This window comes from Zingiber officinale, chromosome 11A (genome assembly GCF_018446385.1).
Source record: "Zingiber officinale cultivar Zhangliang chromosome 11A, Zo_v1.1, whole genome shotgun sequence".
Lineage (NCBI taxonomy): Eukaryota > Viridiplantae > Streptophyta > Magnoliopsida > Zingiberales > Zingiberaceae > Zingiber > Zingiber officinale.
This window is the reverse complement of record NC_056006.1, coordinates 97250987-97267947: the sequence shown is the minus strand read 5'-3', so window position 1 is coordinate 97267947 and position 16961 is coordinate 97250987. Positions and strand designations below refer to the sequence as shown.

The 16961-nt window shown below is 38.0% G+C and overlaps 1 long non-coding RNA gene across 1 annotated transcript; it reads right to left on the bottom strand.

Moving 5' to 3' along the window:
- Window positions 1-11607: 11607 nt before the first annotated feature.
- Window positions 11608-15059, bottom strand: LOC122032096. The gene is made up of 2 exons (XR_006125956.1): window positions 14519-15059; window positions 11608-11658 (listed from the first exon to the last, which is right to left on the bottom strand). It is a non-coding gene; the product is annotated as an uncharacterized LOC122032096 (long non-coding RNA).
- Window positions 15060-16961: the final 1902 nt, after the last annotated feature.

Here is a 16961-nt window from a genome sequence, read left to right as displayed (position 1 = left end):
TTGCATTTTTTTTTGGATAACACCTGCATTTATAAAAGTTAAAGTTTGACCATCTTTTTATGTTGATGCTGCTGGTAATCTGTCAATATATTTGTGTTGTGCGTTTTTTATTCCTACTGTAATGTGTTTTGATTTGTGCGAGAGTTGACGTTATGCTGCGTTCTAGTTAGGATTTCCAGTGAATACTCCCTAATTAGAAGCGTACTGGTAATTCTAGCCATGAGCTAATAGAAGAACTCCTCTGCGTCGCTTCGGAGACGCAAAAAAAATTGTTCTAAGTCTATAAGCTCCAACTTCAACAATGAAAACAGTCTCACAATTAATAGAAAATTGTCCTGCTGATCTGTTAATATGTCTAGCAGGAGCCCAACAAAAAATTTGTTCAGGTCTATAAGCTCCAACTTCAACAATGAAAAAAGTCTCACAATTAATAGAAAATTGTCCTGCTGATCTGTTAATATGTCCAGCAGGAGCACAGCTAATATGAGAGCTCTTCGTAGAAATTATTATGAATTCTCTGAGTCCCTAATTAGTAATTAATGGTTTGGATTAAAATATATTAAGCTTGATCATTAATTTACGTTTGCGAACAAGTTTGATGTTCAATTTGATAAGGATTTATTTATATTTGTTCAATATATATAATATCAATTAAATTAATAACCTTGAATAACTCGTTTAACTAATCAAAACAGTTTCAACACATATATGTTTATCTCGTTAATATTCGTGAATAACGTTCGTTAACTATGTTCATCAATAAGATTTTTATCAACTTGTTAAATAAATAAAGAAATTTTTAAAATGAATAAATAAATTTATATTATCAAACTCAATAACTAATCAAATAAGTTTAAAATATAAATATTTCAAATAATCAAACAATCTTGAATTGAGAGTTCGATAATATCTAAACAAAACAAACTCAAGTCTAGGGTTGTAAATGGACTGAAGGTTTAGTAAGAGTTTGTTTATATTCGTTCAAAATACATAAGATCAATTAAATAAATAAACTTAAACAACTTGTTGAACTAAACGAACAATCTTGAACACATATGTGTTTAGCTCGTTAATGTTTGCGAATAATGTCCGTGAACAACGTTCATGAATTATATTCATCAATAACTCTTATCAAATTACTAAATAAATAAAGAAACTTTTAAAATGAACAAATAAATTTGTATTATCAGGCTCAATAACTAATCAAATAAGCTTAAAATGCAAAAGTTTAGAATAATCAAACAAGCTTGAATTGAGAATTCGATAACATCTAAACGAACCAAACTCAAGCCTACGGTTATAAATGGACCGAATGTTTGATAAGAGAATGTTTATATTCGTTCAATATACATGATGTCGATGTGTCCTAAGGACCTAGGGGGAATTAGAGAAAAAGAGAGGGGTATTTTGGTCAAATCATTATTTAGAGCTTGGAGAAAAAGGGAATGCACTGTTCACGCGTGCGAGGGGTCCGTGTTTTCTCCCCGCCGCCAGGGGCTTCATGAATGACTCTTCATCACACTCCGATCCTCACCGGCGTCGGTTGCTGCTCCTCTCCTTTCCTTCTCCTCGACGCCATCTCCTCCTTCTGGTTTTCTCCGTCGCCTCACACAAGGAGTTTTGGTCCGTCGCCAGGAGGTGGACGCACAGGAGGGCCACCTTCGCGGCTGCCTTGCGCAAGCTGACGCCACCTCATGCATCCGCGTCGTCTTCTCCTCCTCACGACGCCGCCACCGGACGGACTCGGCGTCGTCTTCCTCGCGCAACCCACAATTCGACGCAACCTCTACCCCCTCCTTTTCTCTCTCTCGGCTTCGCTCTCTCGCAAGGCGGCGGCGGCGCCACCACAGGGACCTCACGCGCGCCATCTCTCCTACTGCAAGCGTCGTCTCCTCCCTATCCCTCTCACGCTCGGGCCACCTCTTGTGATCGCTAGCCTCACAGCCGGCCTTGTGCCTCCAGAGACTGCTGCCAAGTGTGTGGTGCTGCCTCCCGGCGTTGACACCGCCTCCATCGCCTCACCTCACGGCGGCAGCTGCCTCCATTGTTGGATAGACTTTCGAATGCTGACGTAGGACATTGGTGCTGCCTTCGTCATTGTTTGCGTTCACTACAAAAATAGTCGCGAATAACGATTGAATATTCCGTCGGCATTCCGTCGGTAAATGAGCTTTCCGACGGAATTTTTGATATCGGGAAGAATTGGGTCGTGGCTCAATTTACCGATGGAAAATATATTCAGTCGGAATTTACCGACAGAATGTATGAATTCCGTCGGTATACATTAACAACAGAAAACTTACCTGTCGGCAAAGGGCAAACGGCGTGTAACGGAGCTTACCGACTGAACCATATTCTGTCGGTAAATCACCGACGGAATAATGAATTCCATCGGTGATTCCCGACGGAATATTGAATTCGAGTGTGAGAGAAATGTACTCGGGAAGGGAACCCCTAGGCTTAGGGTTTTACCAATCGATTGGCAACTGGACCAGTCGACTAGGATATGACACAGAATTTTTCTATGCCCGACGACCGAGACATCAATCGATTGGTAAAGAGTCATTGGCCAACACCAGTCGACTGGTGTAAGGACTAGTCAACTGGTGCAAGGACTAGTCGATTGATATCAGTAAAATCAGTTTGCTGATTTTCCCAAACTCTATATAATGAAGCTTGGGGTGGCAGGCCTTGGTGACAAAATTAAAGATGGCTAACCCCTAATTAAAGTCTCCAAGTTCTCAGTGCAATTTAAGGTCATAATCGAGTTTGTGGCGAAATTTCTCCACCGGCAAGGAGGATTGTGCTAGTCGGAGTTTGCCAAGGACTAATCCACCAACGGATAGAGATTGTCCACCTTACGGACAACCGTAGAGTTAAGAGCTTTATCTCTGAATCATGTTAAACGAACGTGTTAGAGTTTTCATTTCCTTTTTGTCTTTAACTTTTGTATTCATATTAGTTTTGTATTTCCGCTGTGCACTAACGAATATGTAGGAAAGCGAACGTTTGGGGTGGTCGTCTATTCAACCTCCCTTCTAGCAGGTCACGATATCCAACAATTCCTTCACTATGATGGTGTTAGAAATGGGGATAGTGGGGAACGTGGCCCATGTTCCCCACTACACATAATGGAAATGTCCATTATACCCCTAGGGTATTTCCCTATATAAAGGGGGTCCGTCCAAGGCTCAGGATGAGAGAAATCGCGATCGTGCGACGAGAGTAAGAGGAGAACATCCAAGGCGGCGGGATTTGGTTTGTGGAATTGCGGAGGGCTTTCCGATTCTGTGATCGCTCTTCCGATAGCGAGCTTCATCATTGTCGATTGCAGATCTGCGGGAGATCGCTGTAAGTTTTTACCGCATTTAATTAATTCGTCTATCATACATTTAGAACAATATATTCTACATTGGTATCAGAGCACGTAGTTATTTCTAAATGCATAAGACGAATTATAAAATCGTTGTTCCGATGTTTTCTCGATTTGCCATTTCTCGTCACTGTCTTTTGCACGACTAATGTGTCGTAGCATACGACGTCGCTCACCAGCGACAGGGTCGCTGGTAAGAGTCACCATCGGCGTTAACGTCGCTGCTCTAGTGATTTCCATCAAAGCAGGGCTTAGGCCGCAATGAAATACCGGTGAAGGCATTATGTGGCCTATGATGGCGTCTTGGTTGGTTGACGGAGTGCTCATGGCTGCTGCCTCTCACAATTTCTGCACAAGCAGAGACTTGCTACCTGCGTTCGTCGTGGGTGAGGCACTGTGGTGATGGGCGGCGAATAGTTTGTGGTGAAGAAAATGCCGACTTCGTGCTTGAGGCGGCCTCGGCCTCTTGCCGTTTCTGTACCATGATTGTCGCTGGTGCGCGGCTGAGACGGCGTGCACAACGTGCACGATGTGTGAACTGCGAACGTGGTCAGCGTGCGTGGGCAGCGGGCAGCGGGCAGCGGGCAGCGGGCGGCGGAGAAAACGGGATGCTAAAAAAAAGGGGAAGAACGTGCTTCGTGAAAACATTTCATGAGGAAAAGTTTGATTTAAAAAAATCAAATTTATATATATATAAAAGGTGTTGCATGCAATTTTTAAAAAAAAAAACGAAACCTTTTATTTTCGAATTGCTCTTCCTGTAAATTTGTTTTAAGCTTCTGTGTTTTAAAAAAAAAAAATAAATATTATGCATGTTAAAATTAATTAGAATTATGATTGTTGGTCTAATTTTAATTAATTAGATGGGTTTAAATTGGTTGGTTTATTTAGACCCGGTTCAAGTATAAATCATTAGTTGATTTAACCGAACCAATTTGATCTAAACCCGAAATTAATTTGGGTTGATTAATTGGACTTGGACCAAATATGATCAAATGACCAGATTTGTTCAATTGAGTCAGATTTGATCAAAACAATTAGATTTGTTCTAATTGGTTGGACTTAAACCAATGGGCATTGATTTGATCAAACGGATCAGAGTTTGATCAATAAGTCTGAAATTGGTTGAAATGGACTTAAAAAAAAAAATTAACAGAACATAGGTACAAAAATCCCTGTCCAATTAGATTAGTTCTAATTAAGGACAATGGACTGAGCTTAGGATCTGGATCCTTAATCAACCGATCCAATCGGTCTGACCAATTAGATTAGTTCTAATTGTCGACTTAAACTCCTGAAAATCGAGAAGATTTGTTTTTTCTTGATTTATTATATTGATACTATGCCTGTATAAATTGAAATAAGCCGGTTTTGTACTGGTTAGTCGGTTTTGTACTGACTTATTTATTTTTTAATTTTTCAGATGGCTAGTCGTGATTCACGACAACATGAGCTTTGGGAGGAGATTAAGGAGCTTGATTTCGACCCTGTTCTAGGACTCGGATGGCTTATTGGTCGGCTCGATCGGTTGTTCTGGAAACTCGAGCGAGAAGAATTTCGAGTGAAGACACACACGGAAGATTTGCTCTAGTCTATTCACTGTCGGAAAACCTTAGGCAGATAGCATTCCAACTTTGGGATGATTATGATGGACATATCTCGTACTCAGAGATGTGCAGACAGTTGCTTCATCTCTATTGGGGTCACGAAGACCAGAGGAGGATCGAGATGAATCAAGGAGGATTCAGAAGATCCTGAAGATCCTCGAGGAAGATCCAGAAGAATCGAAGAGCATTCAGAAGATCCGGATGAATCAGAAGAGGATGCGGGAGAGTGTGTGGATCCAATTGAAAATCTTGAAGCTATCTTGCCTGGATTACCCCAAATGAGTCCAGGTGAGAGGGATTATATTAGCCACTGCACTAGTGTCTGTCCTAGTGGGAGTGGTAGTTGCCTATCTAGTTTATTAGAGTTCTGTTATTTTTATTGTCGTTTTGTATGAACAATAGTTAGTCCATTTCATTCATGTCAGTTGGTTATATGTTAACAATTTGCAGCATAATTTTATATTAATGATATGTTCATTTAATTATGCTGTTTGCTTGACATGATGCATGATTAGTTCATGATGTATTAAATGATTAGTTCATTTAATTTTAAAAAAAAAATTAACATGATATATTAAATGATTAGTTCATTTAATTAATGAATTCATGATATTATAAATGATTAGTTCATTTGTTGGGATGTATGTAATAGAATTGATTAATATTAATTTGATTGGTCATACGGATGATGAGTGAAAACATAGTTGTCACTTGATTTTGTAAACCAACTCAAAGTAATATTAAGTCAATCATAAATTGCATACATATGATATACACTGAATACTAAATAATTTGTTTATTTATGATAGATTATGGCAACCAAAAACATAATAGCTGAACTCAACAAAGGTGAGAAACTTAATGGGGATAACTACAAGATCTGGCACCTCAAGATACAATATGTACTTGAGGAACAAGAAGTTCTAGAGGCTGTAAATCAGGTTATGGAAGTACCTGTAGATGGTCCCACTGCACAACACAGACGAGATCTTGATGCCTATAAGGCATGGAAGAAAAAGGACTCCACTGCAAAGGGTATATTGATTAGTTCAATGGTAGACGACCTAGCTTTTGAATATGAGTCATATCTTACGGCTCATGAAGTCTGGGTTGCCCTTAAAGAAAAATACAGTGGAGTAAGTCTGAGCAAGCTTCGACAGCTGACAATTAAATTTGACAGCTACAAAAAGTGTCAATGGTTCAACACCTCGGGAGATGTCGAACATGATTCGGGAGCTTAAAGCTGCTGGTCATGAGTTGGTGATGAACAACGAGTTCAAGCAGTTATCGTTCACTTCGATTCTTGGGAAACCATGAAGCAGACCTTAACTCACGGTGAGAGTATCAAGACTTTCACCGATGTCTCACGCCATGTAGAATTGGAGAGAGTTGAATCCGCAAGGATTTGGACAAGCCTATGTGGCTGTAGGTTCTGCAGGATCATATGGATCCAAGAAAAGAAATGGTTCAAGAAAGGGAAGGAAAAGAAGAAGGAAGCTGTGGGACAGGCCCAATCAAGAAGATAGTCAAGAAGACGGAAAGAAACCTAAAACAAGTTGACTTGTTTTAACTGTGGCAAGAAAGGCCACTTCTCTCAAGAGTGTACTGAGCCAAAAAAGGTAAATCTATGTGTGTCTTCTTTTCCTGAGCATTTTGTTGCTAGTTCAGTGTTGCTAGTTGATTCTTATCCTTTGTGAATTATAAATTTAGGAGAAACCAACCATGGAACTTGGGAATGAGTTACATTTGTTGAATACCATTGGGTACCAGCTGGAAACAAATGGATTTATGTAAGAAACAATGCAAGAGTTGAAGTTAAAGGAATCAACACTTGCAAACTTAACTTTCGTGGTGGTAGTATTTTATTTCTACATGATGTCCTGTATGCTCCTGAAATTCGACAAAATCTTGTTTGCATTACATGTCTTCTTGATTTAGGGTATTGTATTAATTTTTACAGCCAATGTGTTGAACTTAAGATTGACTCAATGTCAATTAGACATGATTTTTTAACAAATGGCTTTATGCTTCTTAATGTAGAACCATATGTCAATTATGCTATTGATGGTTGTTTTTCAAACATTACTCTAACTAGTGATGCAGATATAATCGATGAGATTTAGCATGCTAGATTAGGACATATAGGATAAGAACGTATGAATTGATTGACTAGAGAGGCTATATTGGGCACTTGAGCTAAGATTCACTTGTCCATATGTGAGCATTGTCTTGCTGGAAATGTAACTAGGAAATCATTTGGTAAGGCTATTAGATCTGAATCAACATTGCAGTTAATTCATTCGGATATTTGTGATCTAATGAATGTGAAGGCTATACATGGAGCTTTCTATTTCTTTACATTTATTGACGATTTCTTTCGATTCGATCATGTATATTTGATTTCTCACAAATCAGAACCATTGGATTGCTTCATTTGTTATAAAAATGAAGTTGATAATCAAACGGAACGTAAAATTAAGACTTTACACACTGATCGTGGAAGGAAATATTTGTCTGATATGTTTAAGATAATATGTAATGACAGAGAGATTATTAGACAACTGACAATCCCTGGAACTCCACAGCAAAATGGGGTAGCAGGACTCTTCTTGAAATGGTTAGGTCTATGATAGCGCAAGCTAATTTGCCAATCTCCTATTGGGGAGATGCATTATTAACTGCAACTTATATACTTAACAAAGTGCCTTCAAAGTCAGTTCCATCTACCCCATATGAACGTTGGACAGGCAGAAAACCAGATTTGAGTAATCTGAGACCCTGGGGGTCAGCTGCTTATGTTCATGATAGTTCTCACAAGTATGGAAAACTGGGACCTAGAGGTAAGAAATGTATCTTTATAAGATATCATGAGACCTCCAAAGGTTATGTTTTCATAGGTGAGCAACTAGATGGAACCATCTCCGAAATAGACTCGAGAGATGCGACTTTTCTCGAAACAGAGTTCCCAATCAGAGGTGATGTTGATAAAAATGTTCCTCTATTTGAGGAGGATGAGATATTATCAACAAGAGAGGTGTCAAAAGGGATACCTGAGTCTAGTCAACCGAGTGGGAGTGATATGCCGAGTCATGAGTTGACTTCTCAACAGCCCAACTTACGGAGAAGTGTTCGTAAGATCAAACCTAAGAAGAGGTTTGATATTGAGAATGAGGCATTGGTTACACTTCCAATTGACGACGACGAGCCTCAATCCATTGAGGATGCATTGGGATGTAGAGTTAGAGAAAAATGGAAAGCTGCAATGGTTGAAGAGATGGAGTCCATGATTCAAAATCATGTTTGGGACTTAGTTGATCTTCCTCCGGGCCGAAGGGCTATTGGGAATAAATGGATTCTCAAAATAAAGAGGAAAGCAGATGGATCGATTAACAGATACAAAGCTCGTTTAGTTGCAAAAGGATATACCCAAATGGAGGGTATTGACTTTGAAGAGACATTTTCTCCCGTAGTGAAATTTGTATCAATAAGAGTTATTTTGGCCTTTGTGGCACATTATGACTTAGAATTACATCAAATGGATGTAAAAACCGCTTTCCTTAACGGTGATCTTGACGAAGAAATCTATATGGTTCAACCAGAAGGTTTCATTGCTGAAGGCCAAGAGCAAAAAGTATGTAGACTTAGAAAGTCTATATATGGGCTAAAGCAAGCGTCAAGACAATGGAACATAAGATTTAATGAAGTTGTTTTATCTTATGGTTTTGAAATGATCAATGAGGATCATTGTGTTTTCCTGAAACAGGAAAAAGGAAAGTATGTCATTTTATCATTATATGTTGATGATATGCTGATAATTGGAAATGACATAAGGTATGTGAATGAAGTCAAGAAGTGACTATCATCACAATTTGATATAACGGATATAAGAGAATATCTTAGGGGTAAAAATCATTAGAGATCATTCTAAAAGACTTTTGAGTCTATCACAAGAGTCTTATATAAATAAGATGTTACATCATTTCAACATGATCTAATTGCAACATAGAACATACACCTATTGTGAAAGGTATTGTTTTGAGCAAGAATATGAGTCCCAAACTCCTGAGGAAATAACCAAGATGAATAAAAAGTCATATGTCAGTGATATTGGTAGTTTGATATACACTATATTATGTACACGTCCCTATATAAGCTATGTTGTTGACTTAGTTAGCCGCTTCTAGTCCAACCCAGGATCGAAACATTAGGAAGCAGTGAAAAGAATATTTAGATATTTCAAAGGGACAATGAATTATTATCTCTATTTCCAAGGATCTGAGATGAGCCTAAAGGGCTACATATGTAACGCCCCGGCCCGGGCAGGCCCCACCCGGATCAAACCAGGAACGCCACCAGAATTGCTCATCGAGTTGACGACTAGCTCCACAGACCACCGAAGATCCTTTCAGTGTGTTTTGTCCTCACTCACACGAGAAGGTTTCAAGCATCCGAAAATTCTTGAGGATAGTGGGAGGCCGATGGCATCTCTTGTGATGGTCAGTGCAATAGCTTTTTCCAAGGATCCCAAATATCATAGCAAAGGCAAGCATATAGAAATTAAATATAATTTTATAAGGGATATTGTGGCTAAAAGAAAAGTCATCCTTGAATATGTCCCTACACGTGTTATGCTTGCAGATCCTTTTACTAAGCCAATGACTAAAGAGTCATTTAAAGAACATGTAAAGTCTTTGGGACTTCATAGAATGTAACAATATTGAAATAACAATCAAACTTTGTGTTATGATTGTGTAATTTGCCATAATTTATTCAGTGTATATGTTGTATTTGTTACATTCATGTAAGATCTCGGTAAGCATGTTGGCAGGTGGAGATTGGTCCACTCACATAGACAATCATCTCTATTTGTTAAGTACAAATAGGGGTAAGACCGTTACTTATGAAACAGCTTACGTAGCTGAAATTATCAAATTAGAGACAGATTCATAAGTTGAGGTCGCCTTGATAATTATGTCAAGATGAGATCATTTATATGTAAATAATGATCTAAGTAAATGAACCCACCATTTACTGAACCTGTTGAAGGCCAGATTAGAATTCATATGTTGAATTCGGGATTAGATGTTAGGTATGTCTAGATCAAAATCTGTACGATGTTAAATTTGAAGACAACATGCGCTCTTTTTAGTAAAGAGAATAACATCGTAGCATGTGATTCATACCACATGTGCTATTGCGACAATAAAGATAGTAGGAGAATGAATCCCTGTTTCTCTACTATATGAGACCTTTGAGATTATATGTTAATCTCAATTTTTACTTTAGTGACTATTTAGCTTGAAGTTTTAATCGGTGTCTGCTACTTTAGCGTGTATCCTATGACTATGGATGATTCGGTCTATGGAGCATAACTAGGAAAGCGACTGATTAAAATGAATTGATTCTAGCTAAAAAGGAAGATTAAATATATTTACATCTTTAGTTGTTATTCACTGGTCGACCCATTTCTGTTTTGTATAGAAATGAATGTGAATATTGGATATGGAACATGCTCTTGACATAATGGTCATTAAAAGGGATTAGAGATGTTCATATCGATGTAAATGAAAATTATTTAATCTGGGTAAATAGCAAGACATGGATATCTTCAAGATAATGGCTGTGTGTCACTTGAAGATTGGATGGATCCTGGATAAAGGCTATGTGCCACCAGGAAAGAGGCTATGTGCCATGAAGAGTGTGTCTCTAATTTATTTGAGCAGCTAAGCAAAGTGTAACAACTTTATTAGCATTGATTGCTCAACGAGCGGCTAAGTCAAGGTGTAACAATCTTCTTAGCAACTATCGCTCAGTGTGCTTGCTGTCGCACGAACCATTTTCTCTAGGTATGGATTGGATGTTCTCATATGGTCTATGTGACCAAACTCTCTAATAGTCTATGTGACTTATTAAGTCTTTGTGACTTACCTGAATGAACTAGTCTTAGTGACTTACCTTGGACGAGTGGGAGATGTTAGAAATGGGGATAGTGGGGAACGTGGCCCATGTTCCCCACTACACATAATGGAAATGTCCATTATACCCCTAGGGTATTTCCCTATATAAAGGGGGTCCGTCCAAGGCTCAGGATGAGAGAAATCACGATCGTGCGACGAGAGTAAGAGGAGAACATCCAAGGCGGCGGGATTTGGTTTGTGGAATTACGGAGGGCTTTCCGATTCTGTGATCGCTCTTCCGATAGCGAGCTTCATCATTGTCGATTGCAGATCTGCGGGAGATCGCTGTAAATTTTTACCGTATTTAATTAATTCGTTTATCATGCATTTAGAACAATATATTCTACAGATGGATTCAACTTTATTATGGAATTTATTGACTGACAATGAACATGCTTTCTCAACAATATTTGATGATTTGAAGGGTCATCCTTAGAAATTTTTGCTAAAGAAGACATGCAAATAATGAAAGAAAACACTAAAATGCAGTGATGCACAAATATTTTTTGATTCTGTCATATAAGAAATGTGTACTGTGATAATGATACCTGAGTCTCAGAAAGAAACACAAGATAGGTTTTTTCACATAAATATAAAGTTGCCAAAAAAGAACAAAATCAAAAAAAAAAGCGAAGGAAAGAAAAATAATAGATAATCCAAACAAAATGCCACCTGCAATAGGATTTTTAGCCGCTCAAGTGGAGCAACAGCTGTTCTTGATCTGCAAAAACATTGAGCGTATGTTTAGAAATCCCTTTCAATTCTTTTACTTCATTCTTAAATAATGAGAACGCATTTGAAGAAAAAAAACTAGAACTTCAGTTAAAGTTAGATAAGTTAGATTCACACAGATGAAAATAATAGTGCAACATGAACAAACAAACCTAATTCCTTAGGGCATCTCCAACCCATCACCAAAACACCAAATTTGGTGTAAATTTAACACCAAATTACTCCAACCCATACACCAAATCTCATCCCAAATATGGTGATGTGAATAGTGCAACACCAAATTCACATCACCATATTTGGTGATGGAGAGATTTTTTTTAATTTTATTATATTATTATAAAATCAAATGTAATTAATTAATAATTATTATTTTCTTTATCTTTATTTATAATATAATTAAATGTAATTATTATTTATTATAAATTTAAATTAAGTGTATTTAATAGCATATTTAAATTTTATTATGTATATTTGTAAATATTTAATTTATTAAAATTATTCTTTTAATTTTATTTAATATATTTTAATTATAATTACATTTATAAATTATCACTAATTTCATAAACATAATACAATAAAATATTAAATTTTTTTATATGCATAAATATAAAATACATTACCCATTACATTGACATAATATTCTAAGAAGTATTAATTTTAAATATAATAATTATCATATAAAAAAATTTAATAAGAATAATAGAATATTCTAAAGAATATTCCTTTTTGGTGTGATATGGTGTTGATGGATTAGAGTTGAAATAGTATTTCGTGTTAAAATTGTACCATTTTAGTATGAAAATTATACCAAATTTGATGATGTGGGTTGGAGATGGTCTTATAGACAAAGGATCCTCTTTAATCACAATCACGCACACTTTTGTCAAAATAGTAGCACTCTTCTTTAGAGAAAAAAAAAAAAGAGAAAAGAAGGAAAAGTAATTAAGACAAATAAGAATAAGATGTTTTTCCAAAAGTTCCAATACGAAAAAAAATGTCATATACTGCGCCTAAGCAAGTGCAAGAATATGTGGCTATACGACGGCACCTGAAATTTGTGATTGACCAACCATGGCAAGACTTTCTCAAAACCTTTTACATTATGTTGAGAGCCTTAAAACAAGTATCCAAGTATATGCCCTAATCTCACAACAAACCAATCAAAATTTTTATTTTGTTGCAAACTTGCAATCTTGTTATGAAAATACATGATCACCTTATTTCAGGAGGATTAATTTTAGTCCCAGCCATCTAAAAATTTATACAAAGTATGAACTGGTAGTATTCAAGATCCAATATACGCTTCAGCAACTCATCTTCATAGTATTGCATATCTGCTAATGATACTGAATTGCCAATCTAAATGCTAAAATTAACAATTTTCAGTAACAGAGTTTATAGAGACAAGAAATAGAGCAATAAAATTAATTAATCCAATTATTTTGATTATTAGAGGTTGGTTCCCTCGAAGTGATCATTGTTGGAGGTTGATTCTCTCGAAGTGATCATTATTGGAGGTTGATTCTCTCGAAGTGATCATCCTATCCCTCTTTTCTCCATTTTTTTTATGTGATAGGGCCCAGGTTCCTATCAAATGATAGGATCCCCAAATACACATATTCAAAAAACACTTCGAGATATTATCCTTTAGAATAGGTAGTTAGATTTATTATTAATTTTCTCTTTCAAAATATTATCAGTTAGAATAGGTCATTAGATTGATTATTAAAATGAGTACCAATCTAACAAAATATGAACAAACAAATCCAAAAGACGAGAAATTTTAACTTTTATTCTGAAGAAACCAGAATTAGTAAGCACTAGGGGTTATACTTTTAGTGTTTGTTTGCCCTAGAGGATGGAATAAGATTTAATAGCTAAGAAAAGGCTCTGAAAGATCAGCTAGTAATCATTCTTTTAGGGAATTGAAAAATAAATTCACAGTAGTAAATAACACACATTCCCATCTATACTATAGTATTATACTGGCAACCTCTGTGCCTAAAGAATTTTTGCAGTAATCACCAACCAAGATGACTCTAACCTCTAAACTAGACAATAACCCAAAATGTTCATTTCTAGTTAACTATGAATTGTCATCATACAGGGTGAAGGCTCATCTGGCTATCTAAAATGAGTAAACACTGAAAGAGTCTCCCAGCGCCACTATGTATTATGGATTAGTAGAAATGTTCTGACCAAACTGAATTCAAATTATTAAATTTGTGCCGAACTGAGCAGGGACTATAGCTCTCAAGGATGAGGTGGACTTCTGGCAAAAGTACAAACCGGAGCCAAAGGATTTCAACTCTCATTTGCTATAGCTCTCAAGGTCTATGCATAAGCCTCTGGCATTACATATTGGATGACATGCCAATTCACAGGCTAGAATTGTGCAGTGCGCCAACTTCGTATGGTTAATTAGTCAGGTTGGTATCATTTGTTAGAGGTCAATCGGAATGATGACTCATTCTGAATTTTATGAAAGACTACCAATCTGCATAAAATTCAAATCTGTATGAACACATACCATATGATAAGTAATAAGGAGTTAAAAGTTATAATCGTTGAGCTTCAGACTTGCAATAATTATTCCGCTGAAATGTCGACGTGACTAACGACATTTTGGGAAGGGTAAGACTTGCAAGAAACAAAAAAAACGAGAGAACCAAGATTACAGGTCAATAGGTCATACGAAACCAGAAAGCAACCTTTGCACCCAGACACGATCAATGAATAGTTGGAAGAAAAAAACAGGAAAGCAACTCTAATCTTCAATAATTTCAAGAAAAAAAAAGGACAGATCAGTGTCAGTCAATATCGGTGAAAAAGAGACCAAAGTAACTCACACTCCTCCCGCTACTCCACCGGCCACAAGGGACTTGCAGATGCTCAGGATCGCGTGACTGGGAGCCTTGACTCCCTCTCGCGCGAGCTTCGCCTCCTCCGCGAGATTCACTATCGTCGTCACCGCCGATTCCCCCGTGCTCTTCCCCACCACATCCTCTGATGCCATCAAACTCCGCAGCAAAGATCAGATCGATCTGAAAACCTACACGGACCGAGCACTTCGGAGAGGCACGAAGCTTCCCGGAGGTCCTGGGACAAGCGGATCAAGCGAAGGCGACCTCCATTGGCTCTTTTCTTTCCTCGAAAGTGGCGGCGAGAGGTTCCGATCTCCTGAGGGGGAGAGAAAAGAAAGAGGTTCGCTTTGTGCAGGTGTCAGACGGGGATGATCTTTTCCATACTCACTCTTTTACCCCGCAGTGCAGGGATCTGTATTGGCATGTGGGTCCCGCTTGAAGACGTTGTGTGCGTAAAGCGGACTCTCACGTGTGTATCAATTGGGTACAGTTGATAGGAAGGAACCATTGTGACGAAACGATGATCCTGGCGGACACTGCGAGAGTAATTATTTGTGGATAGGATATTGTTTGACTATGGTTCCTGATAAGAAAACCAGAGAGCGAAATTTTAAGAATATAATTTGTTTTATTTTTGCAGTAATGGGGCCAAATTAGCTGTTTATAGGGAAAAGTGGCGAAGCATCTGGTTCAAGCATAGTGATTTGATTAATTTTGTGGCCGTTATTTCTTGATTTTTTTTCTGATTAGAGGGACAAAAGGTGTGGGCGATCCAACTCATATTAATATAAATGAGGTAAATTATAAATGGTCATTAGTTATTAGTATAGGTGATGAACATATAGAAGTGTTGAATAAAAGCGGAGGGAGAAGAAATGGAAGTTAAAAGTGGTTTCATTGTGAATGAAATTTTAATTTCACATTGAGAGTTTCATGGCATGATAGTTGATTTGTATTGATTCACATGTATTGAGGATGTGAACAAATGCATGGGGAGAGACTTTCTATCACGTGTGGGTGCATCGGGGTATAAATCTAGGGTCTAAATTGCACTGGACCATGTTGACTCGTATGTGAGCATGACCAGCGTGCGTCGAATGTCGGACTGGTTGAAACTAACATTTTGCCACGTAAACCTTTTTGTTGTTGTGTAACTGATGCATTAAAGTTGAGATTAATGCAGAATCAAAACGGTTGAGCGATAATGAGTGAAACAGTGGGCGTTTCGCTGCTCGGCAAGTAATGGTCATTAATCAAATATTAACACTGTCGTTGATCTGAGCTCCTATATAATGAGACTTCGATCACAGGCAGAAGACACACAACCACACAAGCTTCTCTCCACCTTCATTCTCTCATTCTCTATCGTGCAACTCCTGCTCGGCAGAGTGTCCGTGATAGCATTCGGGTGTCTCTCAGTTCGCCGTGACCACTAGTGTTGGGTGGAATCATGGTTAACTGTTGTATCCTGGGAAACATACGATCCGAGTAAATCTCGAAGCACTGGCGGAGGTGGGGCGAATCTGTTTCAAGGAAACTGTGTTAGTCGCAGGCCTCGGTGAGTTTCCTCGGTCGGTCTCTTCATCCATCCGGTCGACCTCTCTATTCGCCTGACATGTCTGCCTGCTTCGCCTGGTCGACCTGTCTGCTCGCCCGACTTGCACCATCCCGCTCAGCTGTCTGCTTCACTCGATCGGCCAGTTTGCACTCGACCTACCGCTATTCCCGGCCTGTCTGCTTCGACCTGACTGCTTTGACCGGCTTGACTGACACTCGACATGTCTGCTTAGACTGGTCTGTTTGCTCTCGGCCTGACTGCTTCGCCCGAACCGGCTTGTTTGCTTGTCAGCTCGCCCCCACCTACTTCTCGCCAGGCCTTTCTAATCGCCCGACCTTATTGTTCGGTCACTCTAGTTGGACTACTAATCTTCGGCACGTTGAAAAAATCAGCCCCTGATGACAGCTTGAGATTATCCGCTCAGACCATCTCGATTATAAGTTGAATTTAGATTCTATAATTTTAAATTCAGCTAAGTCTAAAAAAAAAATTTCGGCAACAGATTATTTTTTCCAACAAGAAGAAGGTATATTTAGATGTGTCGAGTTTTAATCCTAAGATTTTATGTGATAACATTCTATATCTCAATCATCGTACCATCCCGAGGAGACTATTCGTGAACTTTAACGTCGCTATTTTTTTCTCGAAATAATCTAATTTATGTGATGATTAAATAATCTTAAAATTATGTGATGATTTATTATTTTTTTGAAATGTTCCTACGTCTTGTGTCGCCAAGAGACCAAGAAACCAAGAGAGTAATTATCCCAAGAGTCGAGAGTCGAGAAACCTAAAAGTCAAGAGTTGAAAGGTTAAGGAGTTGGAAGGCCTAAAAAAACAAGAGGCTAAGAAGTCAAGAGATCCGAAAGT